We start from the raw sequence: 16,121 nt of genomic DNA on the forward strand, positions 1-16,121 counted from the left end.
GGTGCCACTGTTATGCCTCCCTAATAAGAACAGTTGTGGGGTTCTTTCCACAGCCCTTTGGTGATACATTTTATACTTATTGGGCACACATATAGCTGTGGACGGTCAGAACAATGATTTCTGCCTATATTTTATAGTACTCAGACTGACACTGGATTCTCAGTCACAAAGACAGCCTTTTACATAAACAGCTGACTTTAGACTTCAGAGCAAATTTCAAGCAGGCTGGTTGCCCCCGGAGGTGAATATCTGGTTGCTCTTAGAGACAAATACATGAGGTCATTTTCCCAGATGTTGTTTGTTGCTGATTCAAGGTCAGAGCTTGAACTCTCTTGAGTCTGAACATATTCCCTACCGTTGAAGATTCTGCTAATTAATTGTCATTATTAAATCTTGGATTCAATGCCATTTTCTGTCTGGGAACCCTCACCAACTTAGAGCTACATACATGGGTCATTGTGACATTGCTGCCCTAAGAGCAGCTACATGACTTATCTTGTGTTATGAGAATGGATAGGGCCCTGAAAATATAACTTTTAATTATCTGGAGTTTGGCTGTGAGAGGGCAGTGGCAGTACGTAGAGAGGCGGCTGTATGCAGAGCTGTGGGAGAGTTGCTGGAGAACACGAGTGAAGTGTGTGTGTGTGTGTGTGTGTGTGTGCACGTGCGTGTGTGAGCTGAGTGAGAGATGAAGAAGAAGCACGAGAGAAGTGTGAGGGAGTAAAAGAGTGAGTAAAGAGTGCATGAATGATGTAGAAGAAGTGTGTGTGAGTGTGAGAGAGGGAGCTATCTATGCCTAGGAGCTGTGGAAAGGGCTGTCTGGTGAGAGAGCTGTGTAAAGGAGAGGTAGAGCTGAGGCTGTGTGGAGACTTGTAACTGTGTGGAGGCAAGGAAGATGAAGCTGTACGGAAGGAGATGGAGAAGAGAAATGTATGTAAAAGAAAGATGTGTAGATGTCACGATATAGAGAGATTGTCAAGAAAGAGGGATGATATAAGTTGGAGTAAAAGGGAAGTTACCATCAGGAAAGCGTGTGCTTGTTCCTTGTTTCTTAGGTTACCAGCAGGATGCATGTGTTTCCTTATTTTCCTTTGAGATAGATAAAAACTTGTCCTAAGCTAACAATGCATTCATAGATGTTCTTATATACCCTGGTGCTGACTGGTGACTGGTGACTACCCATCCCCCCCACACCCAAGTCAGCATTACATTTCCCAATACTTAGACTAGCAGGCTGGAAATTAGAAAAAAATGCCTCCAATAGACATCACAACAGAGCAAAAGGATGGGAAAGATATGCTAAGCAAATAAGACTAAGAACCAAACAAGCATATCTATTTTAATATCTGACAAAATAGATTCAAACCAAAACTAATGAGAAAAGATAAGGAAGACTCCATCATACTTATTAAAGGAACAGTTTCCAAAAAGGATATTATAATTCTAAATAGATGCAGCAAACTCAGATATGTTCAAACTTATAAAAGGCATACTATGAAGTCTAAAACTGCAAATTAACTCCAACACAACAATAATACTCAGCAATTTAAATACCTCACTATCCCTAATAAATAGATCCTCAGGATGAAGTATAAACAGAAATACTGAAATTAAATAATACTGTAAATCAAACATGCCTAGAAGACATACACAGAACATTAAACACAAATATTAAGGAATTCTCAACAGTCTACACAGCGTTTTTTTCAAAACTGGACACATTAGGATAGAAATATTGGAAAATCAAAATAGCATGTGTGTTCTATCTGACAAAAAAAAGGAACAAAGCAAATTAACAGCAGAAATTATATAACTTATAGAGATTAAGCCTCACATTATTAAACCAGTTGAAGAATGGGTCATATGATTTTGGCTTCTTTTCTAAAATCAGGTGCTCATAGGTGCGTGGATTAATGTCAGGGTCATTATTCTATTACATTGTTCCATCTGTCTGTTTTTGTGCAATACCAAGCTGTTTTCATTACTAAAGCTGTATAGTAGAGTTTGAAGTCAGGGTTGGTGATACCTCCAGAAGTACTTTATAGTACAGGATTATTTTGGCTGTCCTGAGTTTTTTGTTTTTCTTATGTAGTTGAGTGTTGTTCTTTCAAGGTCTTTGAAGAATTTTGCTGGGATTTTGATGGGTATTGCATTGAATCTGTAGATTGCTTTTGGTAGGATTTCAATTTTTATTATGTTATCCTACCTATACAAGAATATGAGAGATCTTGACATTTTCTGATAACTTCTTCAAAGACTTAAAAGTTCTTGTTATACAGAACTTTCACTTGTTTAGCTAGAGCTACCCCACGATATTTAAAGTTGTTTGTGGCTACTGTGAAGGGTTATGTTTTTCTGATTTCTTTATCATCCCATTTATCATCTATATATAGGAGGGCTACTGATTTTTTTCTTTAATTTTTAATTTTGTATCCTGCCACGTTAATGAAGTTGTGTCAGCTATGTAGATCCTTGGTAGAATTTTTGGAATCACTTATGTGTACCACCATATCATCTATAAATAGCGAAAGTTTAACTTCTTTTCCAATTTTTATCTCTGTCATCTCCTTGTGTTGTCTTATTGCTCTAGCTAGAACTTTGAGTACTGTATTGAATAGATAGAGAGAGTGGACGACCTTATCTTGTTCCTGATTTGAGTGGAATCACTTTGAATTTCTCTATGTTTAGTTTGATATTGGCTCTTGGCTTGCTGTATATTGCCTTTATTATGTTTAGATATGTTTCTTGGATCCCTGCTTTCTCTAGGAATTTTATCATGAAGGGGTGTTGGATTTTGTTGACTAAATTTTCAGCCACTAAAGAGATGATCGATCATATGGGTTTTTTCTTTCAATTTGTTTATATGGTAGAGTACATTAACAGATTTTCATATGTTAAACTATCCTTGCATCTCTGGAATAAAACCTACTTGATCATGGTGGATGATTTTTCTGATTCTTGGATTCAGTTTGCCACTATTTTATTGAGTATTTTTACATCAGTGTTCATGAGGGAGATTGATATGTAATATTCCTTCTTAGTTGTGACTTTGTGTGGTTTGGGTATCAGGGTAATTGTAGTGTCCAACAATTTCAGAAGTATTGGTATTAGTTCTTTGAAATTCTGGTAGAATTCTGTGCTGAAATCATCTGGCCCTGGGCTTTTTTTTTTTTTGGAGACTTTTGATGACTACTTTTATTTCCTCTATCATTTCTTTAATGCCTGAGATTCTCACTTTCATATCTTGTATTCTGTTGGGTATGCTTGTGTCTGTAGTTCCTGATTGTTTACCCAAATTTCACATTTTCAGAATTCCCTTGGTTTGTGTTTTCCTTATTGCCTCTATTTCAGTTTTCAAGTCTTAAACTGTTTGAAATGTTTTCTTTACCTGTTTTATTGTTTTTTCTTGGTTTCCATGGATTTCCTTAAGCAATTTATTGATTTCTTTATTTTTTTGTTTGTCTTTTTTTTCATCTCTTTAATGGAATTTTTTATTTCCTCTTTTTAAGGGCCTATATTATCTCCATAAAATTATTTTTAAGGCCATTTTATTCTCCTTCATCTGCATTAGGATGTTCAGGTCTTACTGTTGTAAAACACTATTTCCTGACTTTGCTATATTACTCTTTATGTTGTTGAATGTATTCTTACACTGTTGTCTGCACATCTCTTCTGTCAAAGGGTGCCATTTGTGTCTGTGCTTCAAGGGATCCTTCTTCCTCTAATTGGTGCAGGTGTGGCCTCTGGCTTAGGTGGATGTGCTTCCTCCAGGTGCAGGCAGGCTGTGTCTCTGGTGGTCATTTATGAGACTCTGGGGCTCCTCCAGGTGGGCGGGGCCAAGGTCCTGGTAGTCACTCCTCCAGTTTTAGGTGGGGCCAAGGTTTCAGTGGTCACAGCTGCAGTAAGAGATGTTTGGGGGTTTGGGGAGGCTGGTCCTTGTTCTCTGGAGTTTCCTTGTGTGTGTGTGTGGCAGAGGATGTACCTCTGGGGATTAGGGCTGCAGAGCCCTGCAGCCAGGAACCCAGACACTAACCTTTCCAGGTGCAGTCAAGGCCAACGCTCTGGTTCAAAGTAGTTTTTATAAGTTAATCCGTATTTTTAATCTACATTCTTCTATGAGGCTCACTATCTCATCTAGTTATTGCCCATCCTGCTTCCTCAGTATTTGACGGATGGCTCTGCCTTTTTTCCTTCTCAGAGTCCTCGATCTGCCTTGAAGTCCTGCCTAGCCATTAGTCATTCAGCTTTTTATTACACCAATCACAGCAAAACATTTTCACACAGTGAAATATACCACAACAGTCAACAAATTAAATTAATAACAACAAAAGATATTATATCATGCCTTTTCTTTTGGGCCATGGACCAGCTCCCAAATCATAATACAGACTTATTATTAGTTTGAGTGCCTGGCCTAGTTTAGGCATGTTTCTGGTTTACTCTTCTAATTTAAATTAACCTGGTTCTCTTTATCTACCTTTTGCCTCGGGGCTCATTACCTTGCTTACTTCTGCGTATCTTATGTTCAATGCTTCTCTATGTCTGTCTGACTGGCCTTTGCCTGACTTTTTGAATCAGGTCTGTCCCTTGTTCTCTCTTCCTTCTCTCATTCTTTCTTATTTCTTTCTAGAATTCTCCTACTATTTATTGTCTCTACCCTCCAGTCCCCCTATCATACCTTTCTCCTGCCTAGCTATTCTTCATTCAGCTCTTTATTAGACTATCAGGCGACTTAGGCAAGCTGAAACAAATGCAACACAGCTGTACTAATTAAACAAATGCAACATAAACAAAAGTAACAAACATTCACACAGTTAAAGTCATATGCTGCAGCATAAACAAATGAAATACATCTTGGCCTAGTTAAAATAATATTTAACAACAGTATATAACCAAAAATCTTGAAAGCTCAGCAATGGGTATTCTCCCACATTCTAATTCAAATTATAGATGGCTTTTGGAGAATGAATTAATGAAATGGTGGCTCCAATAGCAGCTGTTTCAGATACTTTTTTGTTTTCTTAGACAATTTATACAGTCCTTCCTATTTGGCACCTTTCTATTGATCTTGTGGCATTTTTTTCCTTTGTAATTTTTTATCAAGACCATGAAAAGCAATTTTATTTCTAGCTGGATATGACAGCAAATATACCCCATTGTTCTATTTGGGGAATAGATCAACTCTTCCACATTGCCTCATAATTTAGTTGTATTTCCTGCTAGGGGACCTAGCCTAGCCTAGATATTGGTAACATTGAACTGAACAGACTTACTGAAACAGTTTAAGTGTCAAGGAAACGCATGATCCCACCAGGAGACACAGCAATGATTTCATTCAGAGTGCAAGGAAGGCAGACACTTAACCTGAAACCTGAAATGTCCATGAAACGTAGGCACTTCTAACACATGTGATTGAATGAGAGGGAAATAGGTACTATGTCTGATGGGATAATTGGTATTTGTTGTTAAATATAAATTGGGTTGTTTCTATTTGGGCAAGAAAGAGAGTGTTCAATATGCTCTTAGCATGGTATGTTCTGTAGCATGAATAATAAAAACCTAGGGACAAATATTGGGGTTCAACCCGAAGATCGGAAAAGCAAGGCAGCCAAGCCACTAGAGATCTCTTACGTCTATGAAAACTTTAGACTGAAGGCGAGTGAGTTCCTGTCTCATCCTGTTATATATTCCTTTCTAGTTGCTGGGACCATCAGCAACATCTGGGCTCTATGGCTAACTAGTGTGGCTGCTGGTATTAAAGGTGTGTGCCACCTGGCCTGTATGGCTGACTAATATGGTTGTTTTGTATTCTGGTATCACTACATTTCCCATTTTTTCCCTCTAAAATAAAAAAGAAGGCTATAACTATTATAAGAAAAAAACTGTATACAATAAGTAACTATATATAATATATACAGGAAATATATACATCAACAATGTCTAGTCCATTTGTACTTGATAAATTCAGAGAAAATACTTCATATCTATCCTATCTCAGTGAGTTCAAAGTTTTGCATCTAATTTACTTTCTATCATAACTTGTTTTCTGCATCAGGTAAACAAGGAGAACTATAGCTATCTAGTCTTCAGCTTCCTCAGAGACCCAATGAGGAAATAATATTAACTGAGAAAGCAGGAAGTGCAAGCAAATGACTTTCAAAAAATGTGAGAAATGACAGAAACTGCTGGTTGTCTGAACAATCACCCAAAGTTCCTTTGCAATATTGGAACATCCATCTTCAGCCTACAAAATTAATCTCAAATTTGTATCAATATACAAAATTCAAATATAATATACGAGAAGTCCCATCCAATGTAAAACAATTAAAGCTAAGACAATGGGACTTCTATCGGGAACTCACCAAGGCCAGCTGGCCTGGGTCTGAAAAAGCCTGGGATAAAACCGGACTCGCTGATCATAGCGGGCAATGAGGACTACTGAAAACTCAAGAACAATGGCAATGGGTTTTTGATCCTACTGCACGTACTGGCTTTGTGAGAGCCTAGGCTGTTTGGATGCTCAACTTACTAGACCTGGATGGAGGTGGGTGGTCCTTGGACTTCCCACAGGGCAGGGAACCCTGACTGCTCTTCGAGCTGATGAGGGAGGGGGACTTGATTGGGGGAGGAGGAGGGAAATGGGAGGCGGTGGCGGGAAAGAGACAAAAATCTTTAATAAATAAATAAATAAATAAATAAATGAAAAGTAGATTCAACAATCTACATTTTTATCTTATCATATCTATATCTTTCTTTCATCAGAGTAGATTCAACAGTCTATTCTTTTATCCTATGATATCTATACCCCCCTTTTCTTTTCAAAGCAAGAACCTCGAATCCAATTTTCTTTGTTTAGCTTTTGTCTTGACCATCAACAATAACAACTTGCAACCAATCCCCCTAAATATCAATAAATATCCATAACCCAATGAAAGAGAAAAAGTCAGCACCCAAACTTTAGGGAATGTGGGCAACATGTTCTTAAATTTGCTTCCTGCTGTTTGGGGGTTACAGCATCTTTAGGGGATCCTGAAAAGAAAATTTTGGGTTAATTGTCCTGGGAGAAGTATCTGTATCATTTGTTATCCATTCTCTGTGTAATGGGAAAGTGCAGGGCTTATCTCAAGTCCTGGCTAGAATTTTCTGTTAGGTTGGATCATGTCAGTTAGCCACCTTGAAATTGTTCTGAGAAGTTTGTAGTTCAAAGCTAATCTTTAGGTGATGCTTTTTAGTTTAGTAGTGTTATTATATTCCTGGAAGAATCATCATTGTGGTGCCCCATCCTCCTCATGGAGATTTTAAAGGTCACTGTTAGGCAGGTACCTGGTTCACTGCAGAAAGCTGATAGAGAATCAAACCCAAAATTGTGTACAGGAAGGTAGATGAAACCCTTTTCTAGAATTAGTTAATACTTTATATAATTATTAATATTATAGCAAAAGTTTAATGTATATTTATAATATTATATATAGATTTATAAGATTTATTTATATATAAATATATAAGGATGTCTTATGAATTTAAATAAAAGCTGTTAAGGAGTCCATATAAAATTAAGAGATTATTATATTAGTGGTAATAAAGTAGCTTTTAAATATTTGTTTTTCTTCTGTTTCATACCAGGTGATTCTTCTGACATGAGACAGAGATTTTGATTTCACTTTAATAAGCATGCTTTCATTTTTAATTAAATTGGTAGTATATAAAGACTATTTATATTATATGTTGGTAGAGAACAACAAAAAAAAACATTTTGGAGGATTAATAAAATTTTATCCTGTTGGAAATGTGATATATCAATAGGCCAATTTACTCTTTTTCTTTAGACATATTTTTCTGATTGATTAATCATTTTTCTTCAGATGCCTCTCTTGTCCAGTGCTCTTTAGATTCCTTACCTGGATATCTTTATTCTCCTGAAAAGACAGAAATAAAACCCTTTCCCAACTCTAATTTGGAGAGATTCCCTTTTGGCAAGTAACATCTGATCAAATGAAAAGCAAGGGTTATTTTTATCAGTTAATTTAGATTAAATGACCATGATGCTTAACATACTATTATCCCTTCTAATTAAGATGTGTCTTTTATTCAAATTGAATATTTATCAATTTTGATGTTATCCATAAATTTTCTTCTCCTGTAGAAAAAAAGCAAAGCATACAACACATGTCCTGATTTCTATTCTGAGATCATTATATCTTTAAAATATACTAGCTAATTTAATTCTGCAAATTTTCTACTTTTCAATTTCTCTCTGTTGCTGCTTTTCCTTTTTCATTAGCATTTAGAAAATTCAAAGTTAATAAAACATTATGCAATCTATTTCTGGGTGTCTTTATCATCCCTTTTCATTTACACATATCCTTTAGAATTCGACTTGATCTTTCTGTAACTGCCTGCCCTGTAGGCTTGTGTGGTATACCTGTAATATGTTTTATGTCATAATAAGTAAAAAAACTGTTTCCTTTCTTAGAGACATATGTTGGAGTATTGTCTGTCTTTATTTGTACAGGAATACCCATGATGGCCACAACTTCTAGCAAATGTGTGGCTACCAAATTAGTATTTTCAAACTCAAAGCAGTTGCCCATTAAAAACCTGAATAGGTATCAATGGTGTGGTGTATATATTTTAGTTTGCCAAAATATACAAAATGGAACACATCCATCTGCCAGATGCCATTCATTTGAGTACCTCTTGGTTTATTTTCTGTAGGTAGTGTTGTTTTGTTGTGTAAAGAACAAGTAGGACATTTCCTTATAATTTCCTTGGCTTGTTGCCATGTGATGAAAAGTCCTTTTTAAACCTTTGCTATTGACATGATGTTTTTATAAAATTCTTAGGCCTTCAGTACATTTCTAAACAATTATTGATTGATTTTGGCATCATAACCTGGCAGATATGTTTGGGATTAGATTGTGTTGTGTATATAGGATGATTTCTTTTCCTGATTGTATCTTGTAGCTAAATAAAAAGAAAAGTCAATTCTATATCATCTTGTATAAACTCAGAGGTTTCAATATGCAAAATAACTCTTTCTGCATATTGCAAATAAGTACCTATATTGAGAGGTTCTTTAAAATCCCTTAGTACTATGAGAATAGCATATAATTCTGACTTTTGGACAGAATCATAAGGGCTTTGATCTACTTTATGTAAATTTTCCTGTTGGTAACCTCCCTTTTCAGATTTATTTGCATTGGTATAGAATGTAAGGGCTCCAGTTATTGGTGTGTCCCATACAATGCAAGGAAATATCCAGTTAGTTCCATTTATAAGTTGAATTCTCTTGTTTCTTTGTGGGGGATATTTGTTGTTAATCTCTTCAAAAAAATTAGTACAAGCTCTTTGCCATGGTTTACTTTCTTCCCATAATTTGTCAATTTCATGTCTACTCATTATAATTAATGAAGTCTTAATTTTTCTTTTAAAATTAACTCAGAGATCTTTTCCACATAAGATTTTAATTTTTTACTTGTTTATGTGGTATAAAGATCCATTCTACAATATCTTCCCTTTGCATTAAAATTCCTGTAGGGGAATGTTAGGAAAGTAATATGACCAGAATCTAGTTAAGATTTCGATCCACATAATCCAGATGTGCCTTCTATAATTTCTCTTCAATCAAAGCCAATTCTCTCTCAGGTTTATCTGATAACTCCATAGGACTATTTAAGTCCTTGTCATCATCTAGGGTTTTGTTTAAATTAATCAAGTTATCAGGACCTATACCAATGTATACCATTGATCAGAAGTGTCTTCTAGCAATCTTTGGAAGCCCATTTTTTTTTGTAAACCTATTTTATAACCTAAGTGATTAATAGACTCTCTTCCTTGTATTTTTTCAGAGTAATTTGTAATCCCAACAAGAAAAAAATTTTCTTTACTTCTCCATTCTTTTTTTTTAAATTTATTTATTTATTAAAGATTTCTGTCTCTTCCCCGCCACCGCCTCCCATTTCCCTCCCCCTCCCCCAACTAAGTCCCCCCCTCCATTCTTTTTTTTTTCTTCTCCATTCTTTCTTAAGTATCTATAGTTGAATCTGATAATAAAATGTTGCCCATGTAATGATAAACTATTGATTCAGGAAATTGCTTTTGTGTCCTTTCCAATGGCTGACTTACAAAACACTGGCACAGGATGGACTTATTTAACATTCCCAATGGGAGAATCTTTCATTGATAGCTCTTAGTGGGCTGAGAATTATTGAGTAGACACCACGAAGACTAATTTTTCTCTCTACTTTTCTTGTAAAGGTATAGTGAAGAAACAATTCTTTAAATCAAAACTATAAGAGGACATCCTTTAGCCAATAGGGAAAGCAGAGAAATTCTAGACTGTAGAGAGTCTATTGGATGAATCACCTTATTAACAGCTCTTAGATCTGTTACCATTCTTCATTTTCCAGATTTTTTTTTAGAACAAATACAGGAGAATTCCAAGGGCTGGTTGATTGTTCAATATCCTGAGAATTTAGTTGCTCCTTTACAAGGTATTCTAAAGCCTGCAGTTTTTTTTTTATTTCTAAAGGTCATTGCTTACCCCATACAGGTATGTCTCTCAACCATTTTAAAGGTAGGTCTTCTGGTACCTTTGGAAGATCGGCAGCTGTTGTGCCCTGTTCTTATACAATCTGAATGTTGGGCAACTATTTTTTGTAATATCTTGTAATATTATTTCCCAGTAACATGCATTAATTTATGGCTTGTTTTTAAGATTGGAGGAATGTTAATTTGAGTATTCCATTGCTGTAACATATTATATTCCCACAAATTAATTGCTATGCTAACCACACATAGTTTTAATATTCCTTTCTGTCCTTCTAGCCCTATACATTTGACCCATCTCTTGTTCTGTTTTACCTGAGATAATTTCTTATCCCTAAAAGCTGAACATTTATGTCTTAAAGAGACCAATTTGAATGCCAAGATTCTAGTGTAATTATTGTCACATCCACACCTGTGTCTACCAGACCTTCAATGACAATGTCATTTATTTGTATTTTTAATTTTGGTTTTTGTTAATTTATAGAAGTTTGCCAAAATACTTGCTTTATGGTTTTCCCCATTATTTTTAATTCTTTCTTCTGTAGCTCTTTTATTCCAGAGCAGTATGGTTTCTTACAATAGGCACTAGGATTTTTAGTTGTTCTTGGAAGGAGTTTTCTCTATGAAGGCAGAAAATGACTGAACCAAATTTGGCATAGGGCCTGCCAGTGGCCCCTCATGGAGTTTCCCAATGGCAAAAGATTTTTATTTTGTCATTCCTTATTGACCTACATTCATTAGTCCAATTTCTGCCTTTGCCGCATCTTCTGTGTAATCCGAAATGAAGGGGCATTTTGAATGAGTTATCCTTAGAAAAAACATTATTTATAGGAATGCCCTGTCTATAGTCTTTTAAAGGTGACCTTGTTTGTCACAATTATAACTTTTGACATTTTAATTTTTCCTCTAACTTCTTGAAATAACTTCTCCTATCCATGCATCACCATGTTCATGACATTCAATATTAATTGTATCTCAAATCCATTTCTCCAAAAGTGTTGATTTTGCCTTTAATATTCGAATTATCCTTTTGTATAGAGAATTGGAATTTCAAAAGGCAGAACTTCTGTTATTATTTGCCTGGCTTCTGAATTTTGTATCATTCTATTTACTGCTGAAGTCAATCATTGTAAGAAATCTATAAGGGCTTCCTTTGGGCCTTTTGGGTCCTTCAGTAAATGACCCAATTTTCTTTCCTATTTTTCTAATTCTGTCCTGAGCATTCAAAGCTGCTGCTTGGCATAAATCCATGATGTGGTCATCATATATAGATTGTCTTTCTGTATTAGCATAGTCTCCTTCTCCAAGAATTTGTTCTTGGGAGATTTTCTTACTTCTAGCTTTACTCCATTGTTCAATAATCTTAGGTTCCTCTCTGAACCATGTACTCCACTGTAGCTGCAGACCAGACTCTAAAATACTTTTAACCAACTCTATCTAGTCATTAGCAATAATTCTTTTACAAACTGGCCAAGTTTAATATTTGATTCAAAAAAGTTAAAGGTTTGTCATGGGAAACTATTGCTCCCTTGAATCTCCTTAAATTTAACATCGGCACAGGAGTCCAATCAGCTGTAACAGAGACTCTTCCATCTGGCAATTCCTGGAAGGTTACTGGATATATTAAAGTTGGTTGTTTGAAATTTTTAGGCTGGTCCTCTCTATTTTTATAATGCAATGCTGAAATTGGCTCTCCATTAAATTCTTCTGTTTAGATTTGAATATCTCTGTGATCTGTTTTACTAGGTTTTTCCAAGGCCTGTATCTTAACGCTTAGATTAACCAACTTTTTTTTAGTGATAAGACAAACACAATAAAGCTGATAATGATTACAACTGACAATACATAAAACACATCTAAATCAGATATCATCTCATTTAATCCTTCCATTTTCAAACTGTTTAGCATGTTACCATATAGAGATTGATATTTCTCCATTGTAATGTTTTTTCTCATTTTTTAATGTGGGAAAAAACTCTCTCTTTTAACTAATTCCTTCCTTTAAGAATTCCCAATTGTCTTATCTAATATACTAATGATGTTGATGAAGATGTGAGGTTTATTGCTTCTGCATAGAACAGTAAAAGCCTAACTGGATTTCAAGGCAGCTACCTAGTTTGGCAGCAACCCAAGAAGGTGGTTCAGGGTGATTCCATAACCCATGGTGCAAAGAGAAAGAGAGAGGAGAGAGAGAGAGAGAGCCTGCTGTCTGAAAACGCACAGTGGATTGTTGGGGGGAAAGGAAGTATAAGCAGCATGGGGCTGGCTGCCTGAAGGCAGAATCGGCCAGTCTGGGGCAGATGAGTCCTGTGGTACTTAGAGCCCAGGTGATTCTGGAGTTTGAGCAAGAGCTGGAGACTGTTTAAGAAAGGCTACAGCAGGAAAGTTCCAAACATTTTTAGAGGTCTGGGGGATAAAAGAAAAGACAACCCAGCCAGGTGAGGTTGAAGCTACACATGCATCTCCAGCAGGTGCTCCATGTGTAACTCCAGCCTGTGACTGTGTCTAAAAGTCATAGGTAAGTGGCTTTTTCATAAATTCTTACCTGAAACATTGCATGAAAAATAAAAGCCCAGAAACTGTTTTTGGAGCTCATCCAAAAAAAGGAAAATAAAAACTAAATTTAAAAAAAAAAAGTAAAGAAAGGTAAAAGTAAATCAATCAATCTATTAGAGAGCTCTTACCTCTATGAAATGTTTAGACTAAAAGAGAGTGAGTTCCTGTCTCATCCACCTTATATTCCTCTCTAGTGCTGGGATTAAAGGGATGCACCACCACCTTCTGGCCTCTATGGTTTACTAATGTGGCTGCTGGGATTAAAAGTGTGTGTCACCACTGCCTGTTAAGTATGCCTGACTAGTGTGGTCATTTTGCATTCTGTTTTTCAGGAAGCTTCATTTATTAAAATACAAATGAAATATCACTACAATGTTCAATCATTCTGTCAGTAAAAGACAGCATATCCTTAGCAGGGTTGCTGATTGCCCAGATCCTGCAAAGATGAGGGACCGAGGGGCCCATTCATCAAGAAACTATAACCAGTTGGTGTGGTGCTGGGGTAAAGGGACTGTGCAATGTATAAAGAGTCATAAAAGCCAGCACTGACTTCATGGCGAGAAGGGAGAAGAGGGAGAAGGGTGATGAGCACTTCTTCCTTCTCTGCCTCAAGGCATCAATAATAATACAAAACACAACACGTTAAGTCCTGAGTCTTTAGAACTATGTTAATAAAGTTAACCACGTCTTCATTTAAGTCAACATTCAGAAGTATCCCCGGTGTTAGGCCCATATTTGTTCTTTAGACTTTTGCCAATTTATCCTTATTATTCTTTGTACTTTTCTCCTTGGCACATGCCATTGTCTAATTCTCATTCTGATTTATAGGCTATGAGAGGTAGTTGAGTTATGTAAGGAGGGTCCCATAACCTCCTTTCTTCAGGGTGTTTCCAGCTACTCTAAGGGGCTTTCACATGATCACAAGATACAAGTAGGATGGTTCTTGACCTGTTAGATTCACTAACAACTGATTTGGGGCCTGAATTATATTTGAAAAAACTTTATTTTTGATGCATAACATGATCTATGCTCAGGTGACGCATACATTTCAAGTAAGCAGATTGCTTATAAGAGTGGGTACATAAAGAATCTTGGGGGGAGTCCTTGAATCCTGGCTACACTGAGCTCCTTGTATATTATGTATATTTTGACATATGCAAGCAATTTTTCCAAAGGACCTCCATTGAACTCTTTCTTAACTCTACCAGTGGGTATGGCGGCCTGTTATTAAGGTAGCTCCCAGCCTGTTATCCAAGAGCTCAGGATCAGTATGCCCAGAACCGTATGTACACACATTTTATATCTTCAAGTCCTTGGTAGGAGAAGAGATTGTAAATATCAAACAGAAAGTCTTACGTTGCACCACCAAGCTCTTCGGTTAAGAGTAAGTATGCAGTTAAATGCCTTTTGCCAATGATTGGTGAGTGAAATAATAGAGGGAAACTAGGCACAGAGAACAAAACAATTTATAGTATGGGAATGCTTTGCTTTTCTGTGGAAAAATTGTCTCCTACACATGAACCCACTTAAGTTTAAAGGGTTCACAGTGAGTTGTTACCTGCAAGCAGTACCCTTATCTATGGTGAAGGCCAAGATTTCCACATGGTGGACAGATTATCATTTTAATAATCCATGTATAAGTCTGGAAGGGGTGTGGTGTGCCTCTGAGAGGTTGTTCCGTACAGAGGATGTCAAAAGGTTTGTTACAAAGGGTATCTTAAGTTTCCATGCTCCCAGACTCAGCTGGTTGAATTTAAATTATGAATTGTGAATTGATTGTTAATGTTGGGGATCTAAAGCTTAAGACCTGTGTATCTGAAAGTTATCGTGGAGATGTTATTTAATAACCTAGGATTCAGAAACTCTGGTACTTTTCAGAGGGACATTTGAGATACGCAGTGTACTGTTACCTGAGAATAAGGGGGGAAATGCAGAGAGCATAAGCTCTTAGCCTTCCATTCCCTGCTCTGAAACGACCGTTTCGATCCTTCTGGTAGTCATGTGAAGGACATAGAAACTCTTCAGGAGGGCACTTCACCTTCCCTGTCCCTAAACCCTCTTGCTTAAGAAACAAGCCCAACCACCAAGTTTTCAGGTAGCTTTGCCTGCCTTCAGGTCAAAAGTGGTGTTCTTGTTTGGTTGTTTTGTTTTGTTTGTTTGGTTTGGTTTGGTTTGGATTTTGTTCTGTTTTTTAAGGTCTATGTGGTGAAATCATTTTGATAGACAACCACAAAATTGTTTTCTATTGAATGTTCAGCTGAGAGTTGCTGCCTCTAAATCAACTGAGAGGCTCTAGTTTTAAAGTTTAGTAATATTGCAGACAAGAGAAGAGGGCTAGAGAAAGCCCTGGGGACCAGCCTATCACTCAAGCTCTCGGCAGCTTGCATACACTGATGAAAGATAACCCTTCAGATCAGGGCTAGGTACGTACAGAGTAAATAAAAGACTCCATTGAGGCATGACACAAACAGAGTTGCTTTTTTTTTTGAAGGATATTTCTCTAATATTTCCAATACAATGGAGAGTCTTTCACAATCCCCTTTTGGAAGAAATATTGCTGCCCTAAATTACTTCACACGATAGAGAACTGAAATTGCGTGTTTCCACTCTTGTTTATTTGTGTTCAACAGTATGACACAGCTCTCAAGATCTCTCCCAAGATAGCTTTCCCAGTGTTGTGTCTTTGATTGTCCCCCCCCCCCCCACACACACCTGCATGCACAATTGTCTGATTTGTGATCCAACAGTGTCAACCGTCAGCACAATGGTGGTATCTAAACTTAGTCCTGGCTACTTCTTTCACAAGCCAGAATTGGAAGTTTCAATACTGAAAGGGAAAAACACAAGAAATGGGCCAGCAATAATTGTCTTGTGAAAGATTGATGTCTACCCTTCAAGAGGATCCAAGATCATTCATAGGTCACAACTCCATGGACCCTTTTGTTTGTCTTCGGGTCTTGTTTTGGAGAAGCACCCAATAATATATCATCTTAGAAAGAAAACAAAACAAAACAAAA

This window comes from Microtus pennsylvanicus, chromosome 12 (genome assembly GCF_037038515.1).
Source record: "Microtus pennsylvanicus isolate mMicPen1 chromosome 12, mMicPen1.hap1, whole genome shotgun sequence".
Taxonomy (NCBI): Eukaryota; Metazoa; Chordata; class Mammalia; order Rodentia; family Cricetidae; genus Microtus; species Microtus pennsylvanicus.